The following is a 13,941-nucleotide window of genomic DNA, read 5'->3' as shown; positions in this document are numbered from 1 at the left end:
GGCAGCTCTTCCTTTGAGAGTCATGTTGAAGAACATCATTAAATGTCATTCTTCTTGGATGCGACAGTTAAACATCAGCTTTTGAAACTCCCTGATGTGGAGTTCCGCATCTTCCTCAACTAGCCCATTAAAAATGGGTAGTGGATAACCTAGAGCTGGCAAATCTGTCATTCCTGTAGGAATTGCAATGGGCTGCACCATGACGGAAATTGGATTTGCACTAGGAATAGGGGTCAGTGAGGTTACACCTCCTGCACTTGATGTAGACTGCCTTATGGAAGAAAGGGGAGCACTAGAGCTTCCACCTTCTCCTAACTTACTGCTTGTGGCACCAAGACCACTAGATCCACTCCCTCATAAGGGTTTAGCACCGCTACGCTTAGGGGAATACCTCCTAATAATTTCAGCACATCGCCTAGCTCTTTCGTCTCTCTCTTGCTTTTGGATTTCGGCTAGACAATGCTTATCGATGAATAACGCGTCAAACTTAGTATCCTTTGGCATAAACTGCTAACTGCTCCCTAGACAACTAGGATTCCAGGACCACCACTTCTAAGCGGCTCCCGGCAGATGCACCACTAATGGGACCTAAAACAGGCCGGCACTGGCTCATGCACTAGTCGGACCTCTATCATATGCTCAACAACCCCACGGCCTCGCAGCGAGGAGCGTGGATGACACATACATCATCTTCCTAAACATATTGCGTTTGTATCACGTCTCGTAGTCCAACTCTAACCCAATTAACACTCCCTCAAAGGGAGTCCTAGCACATTGCCAAATAGCACGAAGTACAAACATAGGAGGTCCTCCCACGGCTGACTGTTGCTACCTCACTGCGACTCTCCTACACCTTGGGGATTGGTCCCTCGATGCGTCGCTAAACATATACAACATAATATCGCACATATTTCCACTCAAGGTACCAATTAGTTCGTATCCAAGAATGTACCATACCTCACTTTCTTTCCCCTAGACCCAATGCCTAGTCTACAGCTTGGACAACCTTACTCACTCAACGTTGGTCACAATCTTCTAGAAAGCAATTGTTATGCATCCAGGAGGTATTATCTGATACCTTTTATCATTTCTTTATGATTTATGCAAATTGTGAATGTCTATGTGCTCAAACAATTAAGAAAATCAACATTTTTGCACATGTGGAAAACATTTCTTTCAGTGATTTTGACTATCGCTCATATGCGGCGTTGCATGAACCTAGCACCGAGAAACCCTCGTGCTACTAGGTTCTTAATTTAAATTAACGATTGATCTAAATGGTATGCATAAAAACCAGCAAGCTTTTCATCATTTCATTCAGCATTTAAGCACCTTTCATACACTCTACCCCCTCACCCGTTTAGGTTGTGCATGGTGCATAGGTTTAGGGTTCATTTTTCACATTTTTTTGTATGAAAAGCAATAAAAACTCACTAAAATATAAAGGTAGGTCTAAATGAGGCTAAACCTCGTACTTCAGACCCCCCATACATCCACAAACATGGTTCTTATTTTTCCTTAATTTTCAACACTCAAAATCCATTTTTCTCTTATTTTTTTCCATTTTTTCTATTTTTCTTGTATTTTTCCGCAATATTAAATGACTGAAAATTCAAAATGAATTGTGGGTTGTGGCCCTTAGGTTCATTTGCAGCAAAAACATAAATTTAGTTGGTGTGTCTTATTATATTTTCCATTTATATCTCAAAAACACCAAATTTTCTCATATTTCACGTGTTTTACAGGTTTTACACTATTAATTTCATCCACAACACTTATGATTTTCTGATTTTCTGATTTTAAACAGTTGGAAGACATTGCACACAACATTATAATGCATTATCATCCCATGGGAACAAATATTCAGGAAGCAAATTGCATAAACCATCAATTTCCTTTGAAAAAATGAGATTACCGTTCTTTGCGGGTTGCGGGTTTTTATTTGCCATATCTCGAGATTGATTTCCAGCCACCATTAATGCTCATGACAGTCCACAATCAGCAATCTTCCTTCCTCTTGAACCACAGAGCAATCTGGTCTTCATTGGACAAGCATACGTCATCCATTCTTCTTCTTCTTCACCACATGAATCTGCCTTTAGGGGAGAGAGAAGGAGGAGAGAGAAAGACTGAAATCAGAATTCTTCATAGAGACTGCCATTGGAGGAGCGAAGCATGGCAAAATGATTGGTATCGAGGGGGATTGAAGCCCCATGATCAATTGAGGGGGTTGCTCACATGCAGCCATCACCCTCTCCATGCCATGAAGCGTATTTTTCGGCGCCATCTTCCTCCACGCCTCCTCCACGTTTTTTTCTCTCCTTCTTCATGTGAAATGATTAAAAGTTGCATGTCCCCCCCAAAGGTCATGACCACTTGGCCAAACTTTGGTCCACCTCTTCAAATCTTGACCGGTTTCTTGGCTCCTTCCCCGCTCGGACTCCGAGTTGAGCTCTGAAAAATCGTGGGCGTCCGGATCGGCATCCCGCATTGGCCAGTAACTCTTGTCAACCGCACGACAGTTTGAAAAAGTATGAAAAATCAACAAGTGTCGCTCGGGCGCCTTCAAAGTACTTTGGCGCTTAAAATTGTCCTAGATCGAGCCGCCGCCTTCGACGTTGAATATTTTTCCCTTGATATTCGTAATTTTTAGCTATTTTTAAGCACTTCTTGGCACCAAAATTTTGCTCTCACTCGGGTGTCTTAATTTCATTGAGAAGGAATTTCTTCTCTTGCATGCCAGCATTCGTGGGTGCAAAAGGTTATTGACAATCAAACCATACCACTTAGGTTATTTCAATTTAGGATATGTCTATGAACCATACATTAATCAATCACATATCATTACGAAGTTTGGCTCTAATACACCAACTGTAACGTGCCTACCTCTCGACTCTGACTAGGCACGTCCTTAGCGGTATGGAGAGTCAAATCTAAGCAAAGCTGCCCAGAACTCCATGGAATGTTACGGCATTTGTCCCTTGGATTTTCTCGAGTCTGCCTTGCAATGGAGCATTCATGGTTGCGGCCCACTAGGATGAACTTGAAATCTGGGTTCTTAGTGGTCAAGGTCTCCTGACAGCATTCTAGCATCTACTAGTCCTAGACATCATACTTTGTGGAGAGATACCCAAGCGAAAGAAAACCCATGCCAAACTTAGTTCAAAGAGAATGGAAAACGAGAGGGATGTGCCACTCAACCTCTCTGCCCATAGGGCATAGTCCCATTATGGTCCCCTAAAGGGCATGAATCGGGTTCTAACCTAGCACTACCTAAAGGTTGAATGACGGTAAAACCTTGTGAGAAGCCTAGCACTACAAATGATGGTAAACCCTTGTGAGAAGCCTCCCAGTTATCTTGGACTACCTTGCCATAGGACAGACCCGTCAGGAGTTCCGCTCACCCGCTTCCCTTGATAGCTTTAGTTTTCTAATTAGGTTCTATCACATTTATGTGTGACATTCAAAATCAGCTTCCTTATTTAGACCTTTTAGGGAACAGGGTTTGTTCGCGTAATTGATGGCAAAGACACAAATATAGAGTAAGAAATCCTCTGATAAAAAAGTTCAAATAAATTCCCTAACTTATCTTCATGTTAATCTTTATCTCCTGCCCATACATGACAAATTGTGTATCCCTTCTGTCCAACAAAAGTACCTGGTCCAAATCACATGGCACCACAATTTCCATCCATTATCTAGAATAGGATCTTCCAATGCCCTAGACGTATGGCTCACGGCAATCTACAACTCCGTTGTGGACTAGGCAAAGGGTGTCCACAGCTCCACTAACCCCAAGCGACCTAGCAGTGAGACACAACTTTCGTGGTTGGCCTTTTCACCACTTGACCTTCCGCCCGTAAATCGAGAAGTTCTCTCTTCGATTGAAACGCTGCATGACCTTGGAGATGATCCATCTACCCAAAATATCCTTAATTAATCCAATTAATAATCAAACACAATCAAGGCAAAAGCCTAATATCATCTTCCAAGAAAACATTCCTTTGTTCCCCATGGCAACTTGTCATCAGTGACCCCTACCATGCAAGCACTTGGAATAATCATCCAAACCACATCCAACAATCAATTTAATGCAAACTCATTTAGGACATTACTCGATCAATCATAAAAAACAATGATATCCTTTTCCAAACATTGCAGGAATAGTCATGATAACCTTTTTATTGCGTATTTACTCTCCCCCTTGGAATCAGGAGCAGTTACATGTAAATTTTACTTAGCACACCCTTCTTTTCGAGTAAGGCATATGCTAAGGTTTGAAACACTGTACAAGACATAATTCCTAGTAGTCACTTACATTGATCAGTAACCCAGTCTTCTTCCTCCCAACAGGTACAAAAGCATCATTCTTTCCTTTGACTTAGGGTTTCCCAATCCATGAGTCTTCGCTTTCCCTAGAAATGTTGTTGCATCAAGCCCAACCCTAAATAGGATTGATAAACATCATTGCTATTGGATGGATCTCAAGGCATCATAGAATTAATCCTAATGATTATTGTCTGCACTAGCTCCGCACAACATCAAGACTCCTAATCTATCATACATGAGCTATTAATGAGAGCTTGGGCAAAGGTCTAGAGCTTCGAAAATGATTCTCTTCTAGGCTAAGGTACTTGCCATGGAATCCATCAAGCATGCAAGTTGCAACATGTGCCTTCGAAGTGATGGAACCTACTATTGTGAGGATGGGAAGTTCACAATGCTTGAAGCCTTATTTGTTGTTTATGAATTTGTCACATAGCATCTAAATACAATTAACTCCTCTTGATACACGCATTTGGGGAATATGTAGATTATCCTTTTCAATGTCCTATTCTAGTATGGCATAATACAAGCCTAATGCTTTCTCATGCCGGAATCAAAGTAATCGTCTATTAATTTGGAAATACATTACATACGACTGGTCTCGCGGTTGGATTGGCAGTGATACCCTCGCCTGAGGCTTCGTTGCTCATTGTGGGGTTTCCATCAACATGTGTCATTCTCCGCTTAGGGGCCATTCTTGATCTTCATCTCCCTTAGATGCAAGTTGCATAAGACTCCCTCACCTTATGTTCAATTAGTGGGGCCAATTGGGGAGAAAAATACTCTACGGATAATCCAAATGGAACAAGGGGGAGGAGAACAACATGTGTGACCACCCTCTAAGGAGAGGAAGAGAAGGAGAACCTTCTTGGAAGGTTCTCTCTCTTGTTCACTGTCACTCTCTCTTTCCCTCTCTCTCTTTCTCTCTCTTATCCTCTCTCACTCTTCTTCTTCTTTGCCTTTCTCTCTTCTCTCTTTCTATTCTATCTCTCTCTCTCTCTCTCTCTCTATCTCTCTCTCTCTTCTCACCTCTCCCTTTCTCTCCCTCTCTCTTCCTCTGTCTCTCTCTCTCCCTCTCTCCTTCTCTCTCTCTTTCTCACCCTCTTTGTCTCTCTTTCTCACAGGAAGCAACAGGTTGAGGCCCTCCTCCTTTTCTTTTTCTTATGATGGGGGGGATTTTATAGTTGGTAACGGGGGTATTATTGGGGGGGGAAAGAGATCATAGGGAGGGAGTAGAGTGCTGGTGGTCTCCCCCACTGCCTAATACAGGGAGTTTTCTAGGCATGTGTCCTTGTTCTTGTCCTCTCCCTCATCATGATGATGATTATCGGCCATTTTACTTCTCCCTCAACAGTGTCGTCATCTTCCCCTTCTTTCCTTGCAGCAATGCCACCTCCCTCCTTGTGCTTGTTGTAGTCATCATTTTTTCCCCCGCCACCTGATGGTGAGGGCAGGGGAGGAAATTTTAAAAAAAATCATTATTTTGAATCTAAGGAGGGGTGTTTGTATGGGGGGTATTAGATCCTCTCCCTCTTAGAGAACTGGAGATGTCCTCATCTCAAAAGAACTGGGGAAGACAAGCATTAATGTGGCTTAAGGCCTATGGGTTAGGGTCCATCATGCGTCCGCTACACTACTCTCAATAATTCAAGTAGTGCAACTCATATTATTGTAACTAATTGTAGGTACAAGAGTAGGATTTATTCCCAATATTAGTTGTATTACATGTCGATAAAACTTGCTAATCATCTTGAAAGGGTATAGTGGGCTCTAGGTCTTTGTCTTCATTTGATTTCTCTATATATCCAAAGTTTGAACTTGTGTAGCTTCATTTTCTTGGAGGTTCAATATCTTTTGAAATTAGGTCAGGGAAGTTTGCTTGGACGTGTCCTAGCTCATTGCAATGGAAGGAGCGATTGCTGGGAAATCTCCTACACGGATGCGCCCTATCTCTCCACATCTGTGGCATCTCTTGCCCTGATCTTGGGTATCATCTTTGTCATGATTTCCTGATCCAAGTTCTTGGATGATTGGCTTCGCTTGAACTAATGCATCTTGCAAATTTGTTGGATGCATTGCTTCATGACAATAATTCAAAGGAGTGTTGAGGCCATGGCAAAACTTAGATACTTACTGCGCAATATCCATAGATGACACATATTTTAGTAGGGTTACAAACTTTGAATAGTAGGCTTCCAAGGTTAATTCCAGCTGCTTGAGCTTGAAGAATTCATTCATTCTCAAAGTCTAGTAGGTTGGCGGAAGGTATCGTCCGCGTACAACATCTTTGCTCTGGAGCCCAAATGAGAGCGCCTTCAGAAACACCTTGATCCTTGCACCATTGCTTCCACCATATCCTTGGCCAACTAACTTAAGTTTGGCTATCATTGCCTGATTGGTAGCAGCAGTTCCCAAAGTAGAGAAATAATTGTCCATCAACTCAATCCATATCTCTATCTTTGCTGCGACGTCTATCCCTTCCCCATCAAACTTGGGTGCCTTAATTTTCTTGAGAATGATATTCTTCTCTTGCATGTCAGCATTCGTGGGTACAAAAGGTTCTTGACAATCAAGCTATACCACTTAGGTTATTTCCATTTTTGATATATCTATGAACCATACATTAATCAATCACATATCATTACAAAGTTTGGCTTTGATATACTAGCTGTAACGTGGTCGCCTATCAGCTCTGACTAGGCACATTTTTAGCTGTCCATGGAGAGTCGGAGAGTCGAATCTAAGCAATGCCGCTCGGCACTCCATGGAATGTTACACTGTTTGTCGCCTGGGATTTATAGAGTCCGCCTTGCAATGGAGCATTCATGGTCGCGATCTACTAGGATTGACTTGAAATCTTGGTTCCTAGTCGTCAAGGTCTCCTGACAGCATTCTAGTGTTTGGTCCTAGACATCCTACTTTGCGCAGACACCCAAGCTAAAGAAAAACCATGCCACACTTGGTTCAAAGAGAATGGGAAACGAGACAGATGTGCCGCTCAACCTCTCTGCCCATAGGCCATAGTCCCATTCTGGTCCCCTAAAAGGGCAAAATCAGGTTCTAACCTAGCACTGCCTAAAGGTCGAATGATGGTAAAACCTTATGAGAATCCTAGCATTGCTTGAAGGTCAAACGATGGTAAAACATTGTGATAAGCCTCCCAATTCACTTGGATCACCCTGCCGTAGGACGGACCTGTCGGGAGTTCCACCCACCCGCTTCCCTTGATAGCTTTAGTTTTCTAATTAGGTCCTATCACATTTATGTGTGACATTCAAAATCAACTTCCTTATTTAGAACTTTTAGGGAATAGGGTTCGTATGTGTAATTTATGGCACATACACAAATACAAAGCAAGCAATCCTTTGACAAACAAGTTCAAACAAATTCCTTAACTTATCTTCATGTTAATCTTTATCTCCTGCCCATACAGGAAAAATTATGTATCCCTTCTGTCCAACAGAAGTACATGGTCCAAATCACATGGCACCATAATTTCCATCCATTATCTAGAATAGGATCTTCCAATACCCTAGACGTTGGGATCACGGCAATCTACAACTCCATTGCGGACTAGGCAACGGACTAGGCAATCTACAACTCCATTGCGGACTAGGCAACGAGTGTCCAGAGCTCCACTGATCCTAAGCGATGTAGGAGTGAGACACAAGTTTCGTTGTTGGCCTTTTCACCACTTGACCTTCTACTCGTGAATCAAGTATTGCCCTCTAGGATTGAAATGCGGCATGACCTTGGAGATGATCCACCTGCGCAAAATATTCGTCCTTAATTATTCCAATTAATAATCAAGCACAATCAAGGTGATTAGCCTAATATCATCTTCCAAGAAAACATTCCATTGTTCCCCATGGCAACTTGTCATCACTGACCCTTGCCATGCATTTACCATCAAATACAAGCACTTGGAATAATCATCCAAATCACATCCAACAATTAGTTTAATGCAAAATCATTTAGGACATTGCTTGATCAATCATAAAAAACAATGGTATCCTTTTCCAAACATTGCAGGAATAGTCACGATAACCTTTCTATCGCGTATTTGCTCTACCCCTTGGAATCAGGAGAAATTACATGTAAATTTTACTTAACACACCCTTCTTTCGACTAAGGCATATGTTAAGGTTTCAAACACTGTACAAGACATAAGTCCTAGTAGTCACTTACATTGATCGATAACCTAGTTTTCTTCCCCCCAATAAGTACAAAAGCATCAGTCTTTCCTTTGACTTAGGGTTTCCCAATCCATGAGCTCTTCGCTTTCCCTAGAAATGTTGTTGCATCTAGCCCAACCCAAAATAGGATTGATAAACATAGTTGCTATTGGATGGATCTCAAGGCGTCGTAGAATTGATTCTGATTATTATTGTCTGCACTAGCTATGCACAACATCAAGACTCCTAATCTATCAAACATGAGCTATTAATGAGAGCTTGGGCAAAGGTCTAGAGCTTCAAAAATGATTCTCTTTTATTCCTAGTTGCTTGCCATGCAATCCATCAAGCATGCAAGTTGCAACATATGCCTTCGAAGTGATGAAACCTACTATTGCGAGGATGGAAAGTTAACAATGCTTGAAGCCTTATTTGTTGTTTATGAATTCGTCACATAGCATCTAAATAAAATTAACTCCTCTTGATACATGCATTTGGGGAATTCAATCCTTTGAATACTTGGAGTGTAAATTATCCTTTTCAATGTCCTATTCTAGTGTGGCATAATACAGGCCTAATGCTTTCTCATGTTGGAATCAAAGTAAGCATCTATTAATTTGGAAATACATTACTTATGACCAGTATCATGGTTGGATTGGCAGTGACGCCCTTCCGTGAGGCTCCATTTCTCGTTGTGGGGTTTCCATCCGGGCGTGTCATTCTCCGCTTGGGGGCCATTCTCGATCTTCATCTCCCTTAGACTCGAGTTGCATAAGACTCCCACACCTTGTGCTCAATTAGTGGGGCCAATTGGGGAGAAAAATACTCTACCGATAATCCAAATAGAACAAGGGAGAGGAGAACAGCACGTGTGACCACCCTCTAAGGAGAGGAAGAGATGGAAGGTTCTCTCTCTTGCTCTCTGTCACTCTCTCTCTCCCTCTCTCTCTTTCTCTCTCTTACCCTCTCTCACTCTTCTTCTTCTTATTTGCCTTTCTTTCTTCTCTCTTTCTCTCCTCTCTCTCTCTCTCTCCCCCTCTTTCTCACCCTCTCTCTCTCTCTCTCTCTCTCTCTCTGTAACGTGTTCGCTCGTCTGCTTGTGGGACACGTCTTAGTAGCCCATTAGGAGGAGGGTCTAGAAGGCTCTGCCTGGCACTTGCAAGGAATGACACAGGGTTTGTGATATAGGTCTTCTCGAGTCTGCTTCGAGCAAAAGGGTCTAGCCATTCCCACTTGGGATCGACCTAAGGTCAAGGTTCCCTTCCTATCAGCAAAGTCTCTAAGAAGAAGCTAGCATCGAGCTCCAGATGATCCACTTCGCGTAGAAACAACAGAGTCAAAGCGGATTCATGCTGCACTTGGTTCATGGAGAATGGGAAATGAGAGGGATGCGAAGCTCAACCTCTCTACCATATGGCATAGTCCCATTCCTTTCCCCTAAAATAGAATAAACCAGGATTCTACATCTACTGACACTAGGTCTTCATAGTCTTGTTGTCTTGTCACTTGAGAAAAGTTCCAAGCTAACCACGACCACCCTTCCATAGGACGGACCTAAGTCACATCCACCGCACTTTCCTAAGTTTGCTTTAGTTATCTAATTACCTACCACATTATGTTTTGACATGGAAAAGCAGCTTCCTTAATTAATCAAATTGATCACGGGTTCCTTCACGTAACTTAGGCACTAACACAAAAACAATGTCAAGCAAGTTCCTTTTTCTCAAATATCTGTTCTATATTTATCATAATTCTGGAGTACTTCCAATATTATGCTCGAAGGCTATCCCATTAATCTATAGGATTTTTGCTCCAAGTTCCGCTCATTGACTAGTACACAGGCCTTGAGATCCCATCTCGAGTCACATCGGTCTCTTGTGCGGGATCCGGAGGCAAGCCAGAGCCTCCCCTGGCACCCAAGTGTCCTCCTGCTCCAAGCAACACCCACGAAGAGACCTCTCGTAGTAGGTTAGGTCCATATACCCGGTTCAGCTAACAACCCCCTTGGATAGGGCTAGGCAGAGAGTTGAAGGTAATTGTTCATGCCTCTCCCTCTAGGACTTTAACCTGAAGCATTAAGTGTTTTTCCTTGAATTAGATCCTTGAGAAAAGGGGATCAAATAATGTACCTAAGTGTACAATCACAAGCATTTCGAAGGCCGTTTGTACGACCAACTGCTAAGGTGTGACTTCTTTTTTTCAGATGCTCCGAGCATCCGATCCTGGGTCTTTTTCCCGGATGCTCCCAGCATCCGATCCTGGATCGTTCGAGACTTAGCAAGATCCCAATAATCTCAAACAAGATTATGCAAGCAAATATTCCTAGTAATTTAGCTTATTTTAACTTGCCCTTTTTCCTTGGGTTTTACCTTATGGTATCTTAACCCTAACTCAGGCATTAGCTGGTTAATTAAGGCAACGGACATGCCTTATTCGCAACCCAACCAAGGGTCTTTTAATATTCTAGTTCCAACCAAGTTCAGTTAACACACTTGGAAACACAGGATTCTTCATTTAGGCCTTCAAGATACAGTCTAGATGCATGTGTTCCTTCCATTTCTCTTAGTGCGGTTCTATGCAAAATTTTCCAATCAACCTTATCTATCATGCACATGGTGCATTTAGTATAGTTGTATATCCTAAATGACCTTTATCTCTCTTCATTCCTAGCAACGAATACTTATCCCTAATGCATTGGATCACATGTGACTTGCGTATATGAGAGTCTAGGTTTTTATCCAACGGTGCGAATGTATCTCATGAACGGAAACTAACATTTCATGTGTTTCTTTTAATCATGATTGCAAAACAAGAATTCTAATTGACTATTCATGCACTGAACTGGTTTAAAAGCTATTATTTTATGTGAAATAATACAAAAACCTTATCATTTTATGTGTGTAACAGTTATCATTTCATGCATATAAACTCATGTGAACTCCATACTCTACAATTTCGCACATGCAACCTAGCGCTTAGAGTAAACAAAAATCCTACGTCTCGTCCTTGTTCCATGCACGTAGCTAACCATTTCATCTCTTCCACGAGAAATAATACATCATTAATTATAACGCTTAAAGAACCTGGGTCTGATTTGTGTTCGTAGGGGCGTTATTTGCGTTGGTCGCTCCGCTCGCCTCTCCCACATTACCGGTATCAACGGTAGCTTTGGCACCTATGCTTCCCATGATTTTCTTCTTGGGAGCCATTACTACTCGGGGTTTGGATAGCCCAAGCCTTAGCGGCCTTCAAGATGACTGGTTTAGGAGGGAAAGGTCATGGGCAGGGGATCCTTTGCCGATGAGGGGGTGGTTTGAGTGTGGCTCCTCGAATTGTCTTCACTCTCCAACTCTCTTCCTATCTCTTTCTCCTTCTCTCTCTCTCCCTTTCTTCTTCCTCTTCTTCTCTCTCTCCTTCCTCTTCTTCTTCTTTTTCTACTTCTCTCTTCTCTCTTTCTACCTCTTCTACTTCTTCTTCTCCTTCTATCTCTCTCCTCCTCACCTTCTCTTCTCTCTCACCTTCTCTTCTTCTCTCCCTCTCCTCTCCTTCTTCTTTTCCTCCTCTTCTCCTTCCTTCTCTCTCTCTCACCTTCCCTTCTTCTCTCCCTCTTCCCTTCCTCTCCTTCTTCTTTCCCTCTTCTCCTTCTCTCTTCTCTCCTTCTACCTCTTCTTCTTCCACTTCTTCTTCTTCTTCCTCTCCTCTCTCCTTCTACCTCTTCTCCTTCTCTCCCTCTTCTTCTCTTCTTGTCTTCTCTCTCCCTCTCCTTCTTCTTCTCTCCTTCTCCTTCTCTCCCTTCTCTCTCTCCTTCTCTTCTTCTCTCTCACTTATTCTCTTCCTCTTCTCTCTCCCCTTCTCTTCTTCTCTCCTCCTCTTTCCCCTCTCTCTCTCCTTCTCTTCTTCTCTCCCTCTCCTCTTCCTCTTCTCTTCTATCCTTCTCCTCTTTGTCTCCTTCATTTCTTCTTTCCCACTTCTTCTTCTCTTTCCTGCTCACGGGGGAGGCCATGGGGGGGGGGGGCGCTGCTGTTACCGTCATCCGAACTGTGTGTGGAGGGAGGGGGAGGATGATGCAACAGGGAGGGGGGTGCTCTCTCCCTTCTCGACGAGGGAGGGAGAGGTTACCTCTTATAAGAGGGGAAGGAGGTGGGTAGCATGGCCAACCCTCCCACATGGGGGTTGCATGCCCCCTCATCACCACCACTCCCTCTCTCTCTCTCCTCGGCATGCTGTCGGTAGGGAGAGAGAGGGGGAGTTAAAAAATTTTGAACTGACAATATATATATATATATATTGAAATTAAGGGGGGGATGTTCCTATGGGGGGGAGCATGGGCATGTTACATTCTCTCCCCCTTAGAGGAATCGAGATGTCCTCATCTCGAGAGGACCTGGGGGTATTGTTGGTTTCGTCCATCTAGGTGGCATCCTCTTCGAGATAATCTTTCCACTAGATGAGGTGTTCTCTCAAGGTCCTTGACCTCAAATGCCTCTCCCTGACATCTAGGACTCTATCAGGCCATAGCTGAAGGACTGCTTGGCTAGGCATTACAATTTGCAAATCATCACGTACATGGTTTGGATTAGGTAGATATTTTTTCAATAGGCTAACATGGAATACATTATGAACCTTTAGGGTTGCGGGCAGCTGTAGTCTGTAGGCATTAGGTCCTAGGTACTTAATGATCTTATAAGGTCCACAATACCTCAAACTTAGCTTCTTCTACTCTCCCAAGGACAGTGAACTCTTTTTAGAACGTACGTAGATGAAAACCATATCACCTTCAACGAAGGACCTATCTTGCAGTTTCAAGTCTGTGTAAGCCTTATGTCTATCCTTGGCAGCTTGAATGTCTTGTCTTATTGACTTGATTTGATCATCCATGTCTTCCAACATTTGCCTTGAAGCTTCTACCCTCAAAGTTGGATTCGAGAAGCTCAAAGGGGTACGACAATCGTGCCCATACAATGCTTAAAAAGGGGTCATCTGCATACTCTATTGGTAAGAAGAATTGTAGGCAAACTCAACTTGTGGCAAGTATTGAATCCACTTTTTGGGTTTGCGGCAGCAGTATGCCCTAAGCATATCTTCAATGACTTGATTGACTCGTTCTATTTGAACATCAGTTTGGGGATGGTAAGCTGTACTGAAATAGAGTTGAGTCCCAATAGCCTCAAAGATAGCCCTTGAGAAGTGTGATGCGAAGAGAGAGTCACGATCACGAATGATTCTCCTGGGTAACCCATGCAGTTTGAATATTTCCTTGATGAATAATCTTGTGATGTCTGAAGCTTTATAGTTTTTCTTGATAGGGATGAGATGTGCAACCTTGGTGAGCATATCTACCATAACCATAATAGAGTTGTATCCTCCTTGAACTTGGGGTAGGCCAATAATGAAGTCCATACTAATGAATTCCCATTTCATTTGAGGAATGTCAAGTGGT

Source organism: Lygodium microphyllum, chromosome 26, assembly GCF_053477565.2.
Source record: "Lygodium microphyllum isolate KBCC chromosome 26, Lygodium_microphyllum_v1.1.10, whole genome shotgun sequence".
NCBI lineage: Eukaryota > Viridiplantae > Streptophyta > Polypodiopsida > Schizaeales > Lygodiaceae > Lygodium > Lygodium microphyllum.
Note: the sequence above shows the minus strand (reverse complement) of the source record.